A 14,799-nucleotide genomic window follows, 5' to 3' on the forward strand; every position below is an offset into this window, starting at 1 on the left:
AATCCAACCAAAGAGTTGTGCTTTCCTGATCATGATTTTCCCATGTCAGTAAATTAGGCATGTATTGCAGCATGCAGCCCATAAAGCCAGAAAAAAAAGCAGGCCCACCCCCAAGAGTTCACATAGAGAGTAGCCAACACATCACATCTGGACTGAGAGGCAAGAGCCAAGCTGAGGGGGTGAGCTGAGTTCAGTGGTCACAGAAAGACACTGACAAATGATATGCAGCATTCCAAGATCAGAGTCAAGCTCAACCTTTGCTTGGAGAGAGGTTTGAAGAGCTGCTGTGGGGACCCCCAACTCCATCTTGCTAGACATTGTTCTGCCATCTTGGGCTAGTTTAAAAGGCCATTGGGCTATGCCAAATATTTCCCAGATATCCCTCTGTTTTCTCAGTCCTTAGCCACTTGGCAGCTGGTCACAACTAAACTGCACACCTCTATTAATATCACAGCCCCAAGGAGGAAGTACCAGGGAAATAGTAACAATGCTCCTAAATCTTTCCAGCACCCAACAGGGCAGCACACACACTGTGGGAAGGTGTGCTTTTCCCATCTATTTTGTTATCAAATAAAAGATAAAGAGCAAGACTGAACCTACTGGTCTAAATATCTTTGCTGAACCCTCAAAAGATTGCTCAGAAGATCCTTGAAGACATCACAAATGGCCATTCTTCCAAAATACCAAAGTTTTGAGAAAAAAACTTTAGGACAGCAGGAAAACACATTTAACAGTGTTTCCTTAACAGTATACAAATTAGTAACAGAAGAAAACACTACTATAGTCTAACATTTTTTAAATGTTATCCTTTGCTCTTCAAAATGCCATTTTGAACTGAGCAGAGTTAGTACTATCAAACTGCATCCACCAAAGGTCTGTTTCCTAATCAAAATAATTTCTATGATACAATATGCAGATTTCATAAGACTGAAATATCTCCATTATTCAGAAAATGCTAGATGCTGATTTTTTAACATTTATTTTTAAAATCTGAATGAGACATTAAACAAAGGAACATGAGCACACAGGTTTTCTTGTGTAGAGACAGCAATAAGAATACTTTGAAATGTCACCAAGTCTTCCCAGAAATTTTAACAGTTTCACCTTAGATTGGATCAGTAACCATGAACAAAAGTCTAAAAGTTTAAAAAGAGAGAATCTTGCAACCTTTTAGAGGGAGGTAAAATTCTGCAGCGCTTCTAGATGCTTTTGAACAGAGACATTTTGCTTTGACAAGAGCTGTTTTTCCAGAACTCATTTTAAAAAACTGTCAGGCTTTCAAAATTTGCATTTCCATTTTGAGGCGAGAGAAGATATTTTTATCAAAATTTTCAAGTGTTTCAATGTGGGTTCACATCCAGATGAAGAATTGGTATAAGGGAGGTTTCTGCTTTCTCTCCTCTAGAAGGAAACACAGGCAGGCAATGTCTCAGTCTTCTGCAAGATGTGTGTGGGTGTCCTCAGCTGGCCATAAAGGGTCTCTCCCTCTTCGCTTGTTGGCTTACGCTATGGAAATATCTATAGCTTTGGGCTGTATGTAGCAGGCTTCTCATTAGAATTATTTACTGCTTCCAAGTCTGCACAGCTTATGTCACCAGGACCCCAATTCAGTCACTGAATACAAATAAGCAGGCATCTGCCCAAGGGCCAGAGGGGAAGCTCTCATCCCCATTTACAGAGGTACAGAGTCACAGACAGTCTGAAGTTTTCATACTCGGCTCTGATTTATGTCTTATGATTCAGGAAAATGGACTGACCTAAGAATCCTTGTCTCATTCAGTTGACCACCAATGCCAAATGGATTTGGAAGAAAGGGCAATCTATAATGGCCATCGTCCTGTATTAAAGAAAAAAAAAGTTCATCCTTCTCTGCATGGGTCAACTCAGACCCATACCAGCTATTATTTCCTCATTACTGCCCTAGTCTAACAGTAATCTTGTAGCTAAACAAAACCAGCAGGGCAATTACATTTCAAACTTCTCTTGGAATCTAGACTCGGTGGTAACCCTACACCTCGCTACTGACCTCCTGGGGAGGAAATTGGTGTCCTCTGCGTTTGGAGGAAGTGAATTACACCCTGGAGGCCCTGGGTCACAAACTAACATTCCATTCTGTTTGTGGGCAAAATGGTTTCTTTTTTCATGATTTTGCTATTGATGCCAGTAGGCAGTGATTTTATTGACCTAGAAATGAAGTCACCAGCATTGTCTCTTTAAGAGAAAACGATTGTTAAAAATATATTTGAATTCTGGCCAGTAAAGAGATGCCAGGCATATACCGCTGATTGCCTACAACTCTTTTTCAGCATGTGGCCTAACTTTCTATTAAAGATTTCATCAAGATGTTTGCCAGAATATGTGCCACGTATTTGAAACACACACCCTAAGAGAGATTTAAAGAAAAAAAAAGTCTTTAACTCCCCAGTAGGAGCAAAATGGAACTAAAGGGCTTGTCGCTTTAAACCAAGAATGATGGCATCAGCTTCAGAGGGTTGACTTTTGCTCCTGCATCTGAAAACAGCATTTTTGGAGTGTTGGGCAAGTCACTGTCTCCCCATATTTGAAAAGAGACTCAAAAATTGTTTCAGGCACCCATAAAAAGGAGGTATTTGTGAGGATTTCTTTTTAAAATAAAAGAATTAAGTCACGCGGCAAATGGGTACTGGGCTTCTGTTGAGGGTCATGAGCATGTCATGTTATCATGTGTCCAAAGCTCTGTGAATGTGCTAAAAAAAGTGAATTGTATGATATGTGAATTACAAGTCAATAAAGCTGTGACATTAGCAAAAAGAACTAAGTTGTAATGATGCTGTCATTATCATACAATTATTTTTAAGAACTAAGCAATTCAAATAACCCTTTTCATAATAGGATTACATTTTGGCAAGGAAATATTTGAAAAAATAATTTCAACTTTGACTACCTTGGCGATCATTTTTTTTTATGTTTTCCACTGAGGGGTGCCTGGTTGGTTCAGTTGGTGGAGCATGCGACTCTTGATCTTGGGGTGGTATGTTTGAGCCCTACATTAGGTGTAGGGCTTAAAAACTTAAAAACAAAATCTTCAAAAATAATAATAATAATAAAATAAAATTTTCCACTGAAATGAAGAATACATTTTTGATCTGTACATAGATGTAACACTATATCGTATAATTGCTATAATTTAATTTAGCCAAGCCTACCTGCTTATTATAATCTGAGTGGAAAATGTGACCTTTTGTGTTAATTAGGTCCGTATCTGCCCATGAGACCCAGGATAGTGAAGGAGCAGCCAGCGCCCTTCTTCCCTTCTTCGGGGCTAAAGGAGTCGTTGCACATTGTGTATATATCACTGCAAGACTTAGAACATGATTTTTAACTGCTACAGGGATCTGCTACACGGCAGGTGAGACTGTAAACTGATTCAACCCTTTGCAGAAAGGAAATGGCAATAGGTATTTAAAAATCCTAAAAGATATCTGTATGCTTGACCCTGTTGTCACACGTGTAGAGATCCATCCCAAACGAAATAATGCAAAGGATGGTGACCAAACTGTGCATCCAGCATCACTTCTGATAATAGACTTTAGAAAACAACGTAAAAATGCACGTATGTATGTAGAGGAATGTATTGGGTGAAATTATGAAAATCCACTTTATGCTATAGTCTGCAGCTATGAAAAAGTTTTTCATTATCTTAAAAGAAGGGCAGCCCCGGTGGCGCAGCAGTTTAGCGCCGCCTGCAGCCCAGGGTATGATCCTGGAGACTCTGGATCGAGTCCCACGTCGGGCTCCCTGCATGGAGCCTGCTTCTCCCTCTGCCTGAGTCTCTGCCTCTCTCTCTCTCTGCGTCTCTATGAATAAATAAATAAAGTATTTAAAAGAAAGAAAAAGAGGGGCACCTGGGTGGCTCAGTGGTTGAGAAGTTGCCTTCAGTTCAGGGCATGGTCCCGGAGTACTGGGATCGAGTTCCACATCGGGCTCCCCTCAAGGAGCCTGCTTCTCCCTCTGCCTATGAGATGCCTGAGCTCAGAAGCAGATTCTTCCCCTGCTGAGCCTTGAAATGGCTGCAGTCCCAGCCAACAGCTTGGTGGTGGCATCAGGAGAGAGTCACCCGAGCCTCCCGGCTCTCCCTCACTAAACCATTCTGGGAGGCTCCACTGGCAGAAACTCTTATGAAAAATTATTCTGCTGACTTGCACCTTGAGCTCGTTTGTCACTGCTGGGAAATGATTACATGAACTCAAAACCTGTGTCCATTTCCAGCTGCCTTGATAGGATTTTATTTTTAAAAAAATCCTCAAATTATGGCAGTTGTTAGTGCCTGTTTTAAGACACTAAATTAGGACAGTCTGTTGTGGAGCAGATAGATAACGAATACATATAATAGAGGAAAGAATTATGGGGAAATATACTAAAATGCACACAGGGGTATTTTAGTCCGATGACAAAACATTTTCCCTCCTTTTGTCTCTCCATTCAAATAATCTGTAATTGAAAGTCAGTCCAGCCTGGTTGAAAAATATTTTAGCTCCTTTACAAACAGCAATTAAACTTTTTCCCAAGCCCTATGTATCCAAAGGATGGGGACTTCATAATTGTTCAGAGATATATGCGGAAGAGGGGCGAAACGACTGTCCCCTTAAGACATAGCTGCTCCTGACACAAACATCCATGTGTATGCTGTTCTGTGCTGCTCCTTTCTAAAGATGCTACAGACTGAGCAACAGCAAGGAAATCATTGAACTGTTTTCTTGCTCCTTTTGGAGTTCACACTGATGCAGCCATATTCTGTTATCTAGCACTTTTTTTTGACAAATGCTACAGGTTTCTAAGCTATTAAAGGAAATAAAACACTGCAAGCACCTCATACAGGGCCTGACACAGAAGGGCCCCTTGGATGGTGGAGGCCATGGGCTGAGGAATGGGGGGGATGGGGGCAGGAGGGGGAGTTTCTGTCTTCTGTCCTGGCAGGTACTACCAAGCCAGGACCACTGGGTGGGTTTATAGACACTTCGAGCCTTATCACAATGCCTTTTTCAGGAAAAATTCTGCTGACTTGCCACCTACAGCTCATTTGTCACTGCTGGGAAATGATTATATGAACTCAAAACCTGTGTCCATCTCCAGCTGCCTTGATAGGATTTCATTTCTTTAGAAAATCCTCAAATTATGGATGTTTATTTTGATCCTATACTAAAATAGATCTCAGGACCCCTGGGTGGCTCAGCGGTTGGGCGCCTTCCTTCGGTCCAGGTCATGATCCCAGGATCTGGAATCGAGTCCCGCATCAGGCTCCCTGCAAGAAGCCTGCTCTTCCCTCTGCCTGTGTCTCTGCCTCTCTCTCTCTCTCTCTCTGTCTCTCACAATAAATAAATATTTTAAAAAATAAAATAAAATAAATAAAATCGATCTCTGTGCTAAGGAGGGTGTGATTTCAGCTCTTGCAAAGCCAGGAGCCGTGATGCATCGGGCACTCCACATGCGGTGAAGAAGTAATTGGGTGAGGGTACTCGTTGGTGGATACACCACAGAGGCCAATTATTCTTAAGCACCAATATACATTTAATCAGGGCTTGGATTGTTTTTCTCCAAAGGTGGGTGTGCTCATAATAGGGCCTTCAACCCAATTTGTCCTTCAAGGCAAAGGACCTTTACAGTGTTTAATTAAAGATATACAAAATGGTATAAGTGTGCAAAGTTGGCTAAAACAGGGAGTATTTTCAAGGACTCAGAAAATGCTACTTTTATTTAGGAAATCACACATACTTGGGCTACACAGAGTGGTAGTAATTATAACCATGATGACATTACCAGGAAGATGGGCTGCCATGGTTAGGGCTTAACCAAGAAAGGCAGCCAATGCTCGAAGTAGGGACAGAATCTCACCCACTGCATTTTGGAGAACTGTGCCACCTATCCCCCAGAAAATGGACCATCTGAGCCCAGGGAGTGCTGAATCATGACCCTCCACAATAAGGAAAAATGAAGATAAATCTAAACTCCTAAACAAAGTAAACATTATCTTGGGAGGTATAAGCATGAATCTGCTCATTGAGATAGATAGTATTGATATCACTGGAGTTAATCAATTCAATCCATTGACCACACTGGCCTAGTTTTAAGCAAAACAAGACAAGAGAACATACTGGAAAGAAATACTGCTTCAGGATTCAGGTAACTCTGGTTCTAGTCCTGTTTCTCACTTTGACTAAATGTATGATATTAGCTAATTCTCTTACCAACTCTGCTGGAAAATGATTAAAGGAGCCCGAAGTTTGGGACCATTACCATTTGCATTGATAGGGTTTTATTATTTTAAAAATCCTTAAATCTTGAATGTTATTTTTATCCTTAACTAAAATCAACCTCTGAATTTGGGAGGGTATGATGCCAGCTCTTAGCTTCCTTCTAACTAAACTGGAGGGGGTGCACTAGCCCAGCAGTTCTTAATTAAGTATATGAATCAGAATCTCCTGAAAATATTGTCAAATTCTCAAGCCAATTGTTATTCTAGATAATTCTTGAATCTAGCATTTCCGGGGCTGGGGCCTTGGCACCTGTTTCTTGAAAACCTTCTCCAAGTGGTTTTGAGACATGTTAAGAACCAAAGGCAGGGTGAACTCTGGTTGCCATCCATTCCCATTATCCTAGGGGTCTAGACCTCCTTGCCTGTATAAGTTCTTGACAGCCCACTTCGCTTCCTCCATGACTGGTCCTGAAGCCCTCATATCAGGATGAACATCACCAGAGGAGAGAGGGCCACTCTCTCACACACACAAGCAAGTATCTGGCATCACCCGGAAGATGTTAAGTCTGAACAAGAACAAACTGGTGGCATGGAGATTCTTCCGATGTGTGTACACATGGACGCACACAGAGCTGTCAGGCAACATCACTCTGCTCCTCAACCTTGTGCTGATGCCCAGTTCCTGGTCCCTTATAAGATCCAATGTCTTGTTTCACTGTGATTAGAGATCTGGGACCGGATGACAGGAGGACAATAAGTGAACAATTCCAGAGCACCCAAACATTGCAGGAGTCATTTCTTTGCATCAACAATTCAAGCCTGAGCTGTCCCTACTTATCGTGCAAGGAAAATGACAGGAGAATGATGGTGCCATTTAACCAACGTAAATGGCTCCTGCTATGAAAACAAAGAACATAGACATAAAATGTTGAACCAGGGCTCTCCTTGTTAATACTGAACATCTGCATGCAGAAAGAAAAGTGAAGGACCAACCAGCAGAGAGAAGCCTGGGATCTCATACCTCTGTTCATAACACATCAAACTTATCTTTTCCCTTTTGAGTGAATATTAGCCCAGCACCAATCCATGGGAAAGGGACCCATGCCTCCCAAGCAGTCAAACTAGGAAAAACTATTACATTTGAAAATAAAGAGACTCAGGATGCCTGGGTGGCTCAGCAATTGGGTGTCTGCCTTCAGCTCAGGGCATGATCCCGGAGTCCCAAGATTGATTCCTGCATCAGGCTCCCTGCGGGGGCCCTCCTTCTTTCTCTGCCTCTTTCTCTGTGTCTCTCATGAATAAATGAGTAGACACTTAAAAAAAATTGTATGAAAATAAAGAGACTGGGCAGCCCCGGTGGCACAGCGGTTTAGCGCCCCCTGCAGCCCAGGGCGTGATCCTGGAGACCCTGGATCGAGTCCCACGTCAGGCTCTCTGTATGATGCCTGCTTCTCCCTCTGCCTGTGTCTCTGCTTCTCTCTCTCTCTCTGTCTCTATGAATAAATAAATAAAATCTTAAAAAAAAAAGAAAGAAAGAGACTCACAGTGTTCAGGAGCATAAAAAGGTATATGAACTTGAAACACTCTAAGGGTTCATGACTACAGCAAACTCCACAGGCAAGTGACACATTCAGGCACTCTGGGCATTGCACTTAGAAGGCCTCATGGTTGGCTTCATGCTCTGCTGTTACTGTTTTGAAATCATTAATACTTTTTTTTTTTAAATAGGCTCCATGCCCCATGCAGAGCCCAACACAGGGCTTGAACCCAGGATCCTGAGCTAAGAACAAAAGTCAGAGGCTCAGGGTGCCTGGGTCACTCAGTCAGTCGAGTGGCTGTCTTCAGCTCAAGTCATAATCTTGAGGTCCTGGGATCGAGCCGCATGTGGGGCTCCCGTCTCAGCAGGGAGTCTGATTTTCCCTCTGCCCCTCCCCCCACTCATTCATCCACTCTCTCTCTCTCCCAGAAAAATAAATAAAATCTTTAAAAAAAAGAGTTGGAAGCTCAACCGACTTCCAAGTCACCCTGAAATCATTAATACTTTTTTAACATGGGGCCCATATTTTCATTTGCACTGCCCCCCACAAATTACATAGCTGGTCCTAGTCATGGCAGTTATTCAGAGGAATAAAAAATTAAGGTTATTTTCCACTAGATGAGAACTTAGTTCTTAGAGCATATAGTATAAACTAGGTTGCCTGAGGAGGAACTGCTTTCATCATCAAGAGTTTGCAGGACTAAGATGTGGACTCCAGGCCAACCAAACCCAAAGCCTGTGACCCCAAGGCTGGGAGGTAATATGACTTCCTGAGACACAGAAGGACCAGCCACCCAGACTTAAGGTCTCAAGCTCTCTCCTAAAGTGTACTGGGTCTGCCAAGGCAGCAAGCACTGGCCTTTGAAAATGACTCTGCCTGCCAGAGGGGGACCTGCTAATGTTTCTACCACACCTGAAACTGGACAAAGAACCACACCACAATCAGACAATAATTATTTCCTTCTCAGCCAGACTAACTCCAGTTTACAGCACTGGCCAGCATGGCTCTCTCCATGAAAGCCAACAGCCATGGAGGACTAACCACAGGAAAACTTGTGAGTGCAAAAGTGGTTTGGGTGAAGGGAGTAGAGAGCAGGACAGGAATGCAAAGGCCCAGGCTCAGAGCAGAGATGAAGGCAACCAACCCAAGACTTATTCTTTTCCCAACTTCCCTTCAGAAATGTCTAAATATGAAACACAAACCTTGAGTCAAATATATGAGGTCCATTCTGAGGAGAGGGGCAAGAAGAACACCTGATGAACATGAGAACCAGGGCTTCAAGAGGAGGCATGGCAGCAGACGCCACATAGCATCACAAAGACAAGAATGTCATGGTCACATGCTCCAGGGGAAGAAGGATTGACATAACTCTCTGAAAGGGCAATCCCAGAAGGAAAGCTGCAGTATTCACAGCTCTTAGAAGGCAAGATGTTCCCCTCACAGCTAGCCATTTTGGAGGGCTCCATGTCAGGGCCTGCCACTGGAGCCAAGGAGTGCTCCATGGCTATGACCAGAAAATGTCCTTGAGGTGGCCCAGAGGAACAGCCCATTTCAGTGCACTTGAGCAAAAGGACATGTTTTGTGAGACTCCTCAATAAAATTGCCAGTAAAACACAGGACGCCTGTCAAGTTAGAATTTCAGATACACAATGAATGGTTTTCAGCATGAGTACACAATATTCGGGACATACTTATAATAAAGTAAATTACTTGTTACTTATCTGAAATTCAAATTTGTCTGGATTCCCTGCATTTTCATTTGTTACATCTGGCAGTTCTACTCAGGGAAAGCATCACTGTGGCCTTTGACTCTCTTCTCCCCTTGGCCCTTTCCATCCCTCAAGTCAGAGAACAGACTTGAACTCTAGTATAGCAGGATACTAAGCCTCTTGGATCCAGGCAGCTGAGAAATACACACACTTCTCTTCCTATCCCACACCAATTATTGCCATGCCTCCTCACCCAGTGTCTAGCCTGCACCCACTACTCAACTGTGATGCTACCCTCCTTGCCTCCCTCCTATGCTTCCTATGGAAGATTGGTGCCTATGGAGGGGACCACTCAACAAGCCAAGGCATGGCAGCCAGCTACAGCATTCATTCTTCATTTATTCCTCCCTTTGTTCCTTTCTTCAACAATGGCATTGGAGCCAAACAGATGGGCAAGACAGACAAGATTCCAGCTCATGCAGGGCCCAAAGTCTAGGTGGGGGAGAAGTCAAATCAACAGATAAGCAAGAAGATATTTCCTAAAGTGGTGAGAGATATAGAAAATTCAGTAGATTGATGCAACCAAGTGAAGGTGGGGGAGGGGTTGGGTGAGAGCATTGGAATACATTAAACCCCTATCATCAAGGAGGACACCCTGAAGAGGTGGCAGGCTGAAGCCCAATTAAGAGTCAAACATAGGAGCAGATCCAAGGCAGACTGCTCCAGGCAGAGAGGCTCCTAAGTGTAAGACACTGGAGCAAGAAGAAGCTTAATATGTCTCAGGAAGAATGAAGACCAGCACATCTGGAGGAGGGAGAGAGGGGAGTACTTGAGGATGCAAGCAGAAGCCAGATAAAATGGAGGCTTTGGTACCCAGGACATCAAAAACAACTATCTATCCAAGAGATGAATTAACTTGCTGAGGGTCTCATACTTAAAAGATAAATGATCCAAGTTTCAAGTAAGGGTCAGTTTGCCAACAAAGTCCAACCCCTCCTCAAATTCATGACCTCCCTTGCAGAGCCCCTGCAGATGCCTGTTCTTGGAGAAACTGAGGCACACACAGGGAGGAGGAGAAAGAGCCATGGTAAAGGAGCCAGCAGAGGTCCTCTGGGTCCTCTGAGGCCAGACCCTGAGCAGTGGATCCCCATCGATGGGCCTCACCTGCACATAGACCCTGTCTACAGCGGCCCACCCTCCAGCCATGAGGTGAGCTGCCGCGCTAGCATCACCGTGATGCAGACTCCCAGGCCTTTATGTGGCCTTCTTCTGCGAACTATGCAGACACCCTTCCCAAACATGGCCAGGCCCACAGATTGTCCCAGGACTCCGTGCAAGTGAGACAGCAGTGAGAACTTCTAAAGTGCCAGCCTGGGCTGCAGCAGCCCCACCAAACCCAGAAAATACTCTGACTATGGTTAATTTAGAATTCATTATGTCTCTCTTTCCATGAAAGATAAACCAATAGCTGCCCTTGACAGCTGTTTTCTCTGCGGTCATTCCTTCTCGCTGCCCAGCTACTCTTTCTTTGGGGATTTGAGCGATGTAACATTAGTACTATCAATTTCATTCAGTCCCTCCAAGGTAGTCTACAGGGACTCGGGGAGGCAGCCAAGCTGAATGCCCTTAACCGTTTGTGCCCTGTGCAAGCCAAGGGGGTGCAAAACAAAGGACATAGAGAGCAAAGTTCCAGAAAAGATTAAAAAAAAAAAAAAAAACCTTCTAGCACTGAATCTGTAGAAAATAGACAAGGAAGAGTGAGATGACAAGAACTTGGAGAGTGCAAATCAACTTAGAGCAGAGCCTGGTCCCTCACCAGGGCCAATGGGCAGCTTAGAGTTGCCTGTCCCAAATGGGATGCTCAACTATGAAAGTACAAAGAGCAGATACACCCAGAAAATGATTTGCTGGCCAAGAGGAAGTCCACCACTTCACACTTGTCTGTAGCTCCATTTGGCCATTTCATTGTAGATGGGCCTCAGAAGCCCGATACACATAATGAAAAGGATCCTGCACCATGGGTTAGAAGATGGGGAAGACAGACTCGGGTTTTCTGAGAACCAAGTGAAGTGGTCAGCATTTGAACATTAACCCACAGAAACCCCAAAAGGCAGACACAGAGATCACCAGTTTCCAAGCAGGTAAACTGGGGCTCTTGGAGTTTTGGTAAATTGCCAAAGACCATGCAACTGAGAAGTCAAGTGGCCGGGTTCAGAATATAGGTGAAAGTGGTTCCCTAGTTAGGGTGACTTCATCCCCAGAGGATCATTGGCAATGGTCTAGAGGTATTTTTCATTGCCACAGCCAGGGTGCTGCTAATAGTGGTTAGTGCAGAGAGGCCAGGGATGCTGTGAAATGTCCTACAATCCACATGGCAGCCCCTGCAGTAAAGAATTATCCAGCCCATGTGCCAATCATGTCATGGGTGAGAAGAACTAGTTCCAACTGACTCAAAGTCCAAGTAGCCACGAGGGTTGGGGAGGTCAGTGAAGGAACAGCACAAATCATTCAAAATAACAACTGTTGAAATTGCACATGATGTTTTACAATTTTCATTTCTGACCAGGGCAGCCTTGGTGCCTCCTCGGCTTAATGGGGCACATGGAGCAGGGAATTTCCAAAGCTCTACAGATGGTTTTCATGCATAACTACAATGGTTTGTCTAGTAGAAACCATGTGGACAAATCCTTAGGCAAAGCCTTGAGATTTCATCTCCAAGTTCTTCCCTGGCCTGAAATAAATTTTCTCAGCGTGTGGCATTTTTTAAAATGATGGGCAGGGGGGACCCCTCCCTGCATGGATAATGAAACATAGTTCAGGTGTGGCCAAGGAGACCTCATCCAGAACTCTTCAGAAGCCTCTGTGCTTCATCAGCCCCATGAGCCACAGTCAGCTTGATGGCTTTCCAGGCTCTCTGGTTCCTCAGCAGAGCATGCATTCCTGCACAGACCTACTGGGGCATTTCCTTCTATCCTTGGAGGAAACTGCCAACTTAGAAACCAGGAAGAAAAATCACCTGGAAACAGATGAAGGTTGGAGAAAGGAGTGATCACACAAATATCTGGAAATAGAAGGGCCCATCCAGTGAGGTAAGCTGCACATACCTATGTGATCTAATCACCTCCCCACCTAAAACCCCAAAGAACACTTGCTAAAGTCTAACGCCCATCCTGGCAAGGGGTAGGGGAGCCTTCCTGATTTGGCTCCATGTAGCCCGCCCCAGATCCCTCCCCAACCAAAGACCACTGCCCAACCCCCTGCAGGGCCTTTCGCCATGCTGTACCTCTCTGGTAGGTTCCTTGGAGACACCCTGACTCATCAACCTGGGTAGTCAGCATTCCTTCATCCGTGTTCCTACAGCACTGGGGTTTTCCATGGTGGTAGTGCTGGGCTCGGCTCCCTGACAGCAGCTTACATTCCTCAGGCACAGAGACTTCTTCTTAAACGTTTCCATCCCCAGTTCTGGCAGACGGCAGAACTACTTCAGTAAGATGGGTGAAGGAAGAAAAGGCAGTGCGGCGGTGTTGTCACAAGTGGGTGACAGATACCAAATACGAAGTCGATGACACTTTTGCATCAAGAGGCTTGGGAGTCAGAAGGCTTAAGCTCACATCTCTGCTATGCCACTACTTTATGGGTGTGAATTAACCTCTCTAGACCTCAGTTTCCTTGTCTGCAAAATGGGGGATGAATAGCAATGCCCATCCGGTAGGATTACTGTGAGGATCAATGAGATCATGCATACAAAGCATTTAATTAGCACTAGGCCTGGGAAAACCACTCCATTGCAAAAAAAAAAAAAAAAAAAAAGATTAAAAAAGAAGGAAAAAAGCTTCTTTTTTGGTGGGACAGTTGACATTATGTACAGTAAGAAGCATTTTGCTTTAATTCCACATCAATGAAGAGAGAATTCAACAGATGCACCCAGAACCCCACGGCCCCCTGTCCTTTGCCACCAGGGGGAGAGGGCTCTTCCCCCGGTCTCGGCGGGCTGTCTGTGGCCAGAGCTTGGCCATCAGATGCCCTCAGTAACCAGCCGCTGATCAAAGCAAAGAGGAGGTTCCACACATTTTCTAGCAATGGCAAGCTAAATGCAGGCAACGACTGGTGTATTCGAGAAGAGGGAGGACGCCCCAGAAATGGGCACGATCTGTCCTGGAAGAAATAGAACCTCGTGTTCTTTTCAAAGTGGTTCTTTCCTCGGGCATTACCAGATTCCCGTGGAGAAAGCCAGTCACTGTCAAAAGGAATGATTTGAGGCAAAACTACAGAAGGCTTTTTTCTGGAGTCCTACTGTCCCTTCCCTCCCCTGTGTCCCAGCCCCCCCCAGCCCCCAGCTCACTGGGACCACCTTCTCTGGTATCCACTGCCGGCTTCTCATTAGCGCTCCGGGGAGGCAGGGGGCTGTAACCAGACCGGGAGGGCGATGCTATCAGCTGCTCCCCCCGCCCATGACTGGCACTTGGCTAAAAGCCTCCTCCGGCCTCCTGCACTGTGATTGAGTTTCCCCCTCCTGCCCCCACCCGCCCCTCTCCTTAGAGGCAGTGTCAGTGCCAAAGGGCCGCCAGCGCACCCCCCAGCCTCGCACCTGCGAATGTGAACCAGCCAGCTTGTCTGAATTAGGAAATCTCTCCCGGCTGGGCAGGCAGCCCTGTTAGCTGTGGGCGGGCTTGGGATCACGACCCAGAGGGCCCTGCCTGCGGGCAATTCTGGGCCCTTGGGTCCCCAGGATTCTGGGGTTCAAATGCCCCTGGAGGAGGGATAAGCGGTAACTCTGACCTCCCCCCTGGTAGGTATCTGGACAGTGTCAAAGGCAGTCTTCGGTGCTGGGATCTGAAGGAAGCAGCGAGCACAGGGCAGTTTTCTGGCCTCAGAAAAATGGTGATGAGGGTGGGGAGGGAGGCCAGGGCTATCAGAGGAGTTGAGGCCCTAACATTGTAGCCAAGAACCCCCTGCTGCTGATAATCCACAGCCTAAGGAACCCTGAGGGCGAGAGAGGGTTGCCCTGGTCGGAAGCCTCTGCTTGCAACTTTTACCCAAAAGGCAAAAGAAGCTGCTCCATCAGATACAGTGTTTACTCCTTAGTTTCCCCCAGTCCCAGTGCCCTTATGCCAATCGACTTGTCAGGCAGCCAGTGTGGCCACTTAAAAAAAAATGGTTTTTAGCCCAGTAAAGTTGCTGCTGAGAAGGACTTTGGCAAGGTCCTGCTTTATCAGCCAAAGGCAGCTCAGCAGCAATCCACCAGAATTTCAACAGAAAACCTAGCCATTTCATAAACCTGATGTCTTCATTTTATTTCCAAACACTAATAAATTTAGAA

The sequence above is a fragment of the Canis lupus genome, chromosome 2 (assembly GCF_048164855.1).
Source record: "Canis lupus baileyi chromosome 2, mCanLup2.hap1, whole genome shotgun sequence".
NCBI classification, from domain to species: domain Eukaryota; kingdom Metazoa; phylum Chordata; class Mammalia; order Carnivora; family Canidae; genus Canis; species Canis lupus.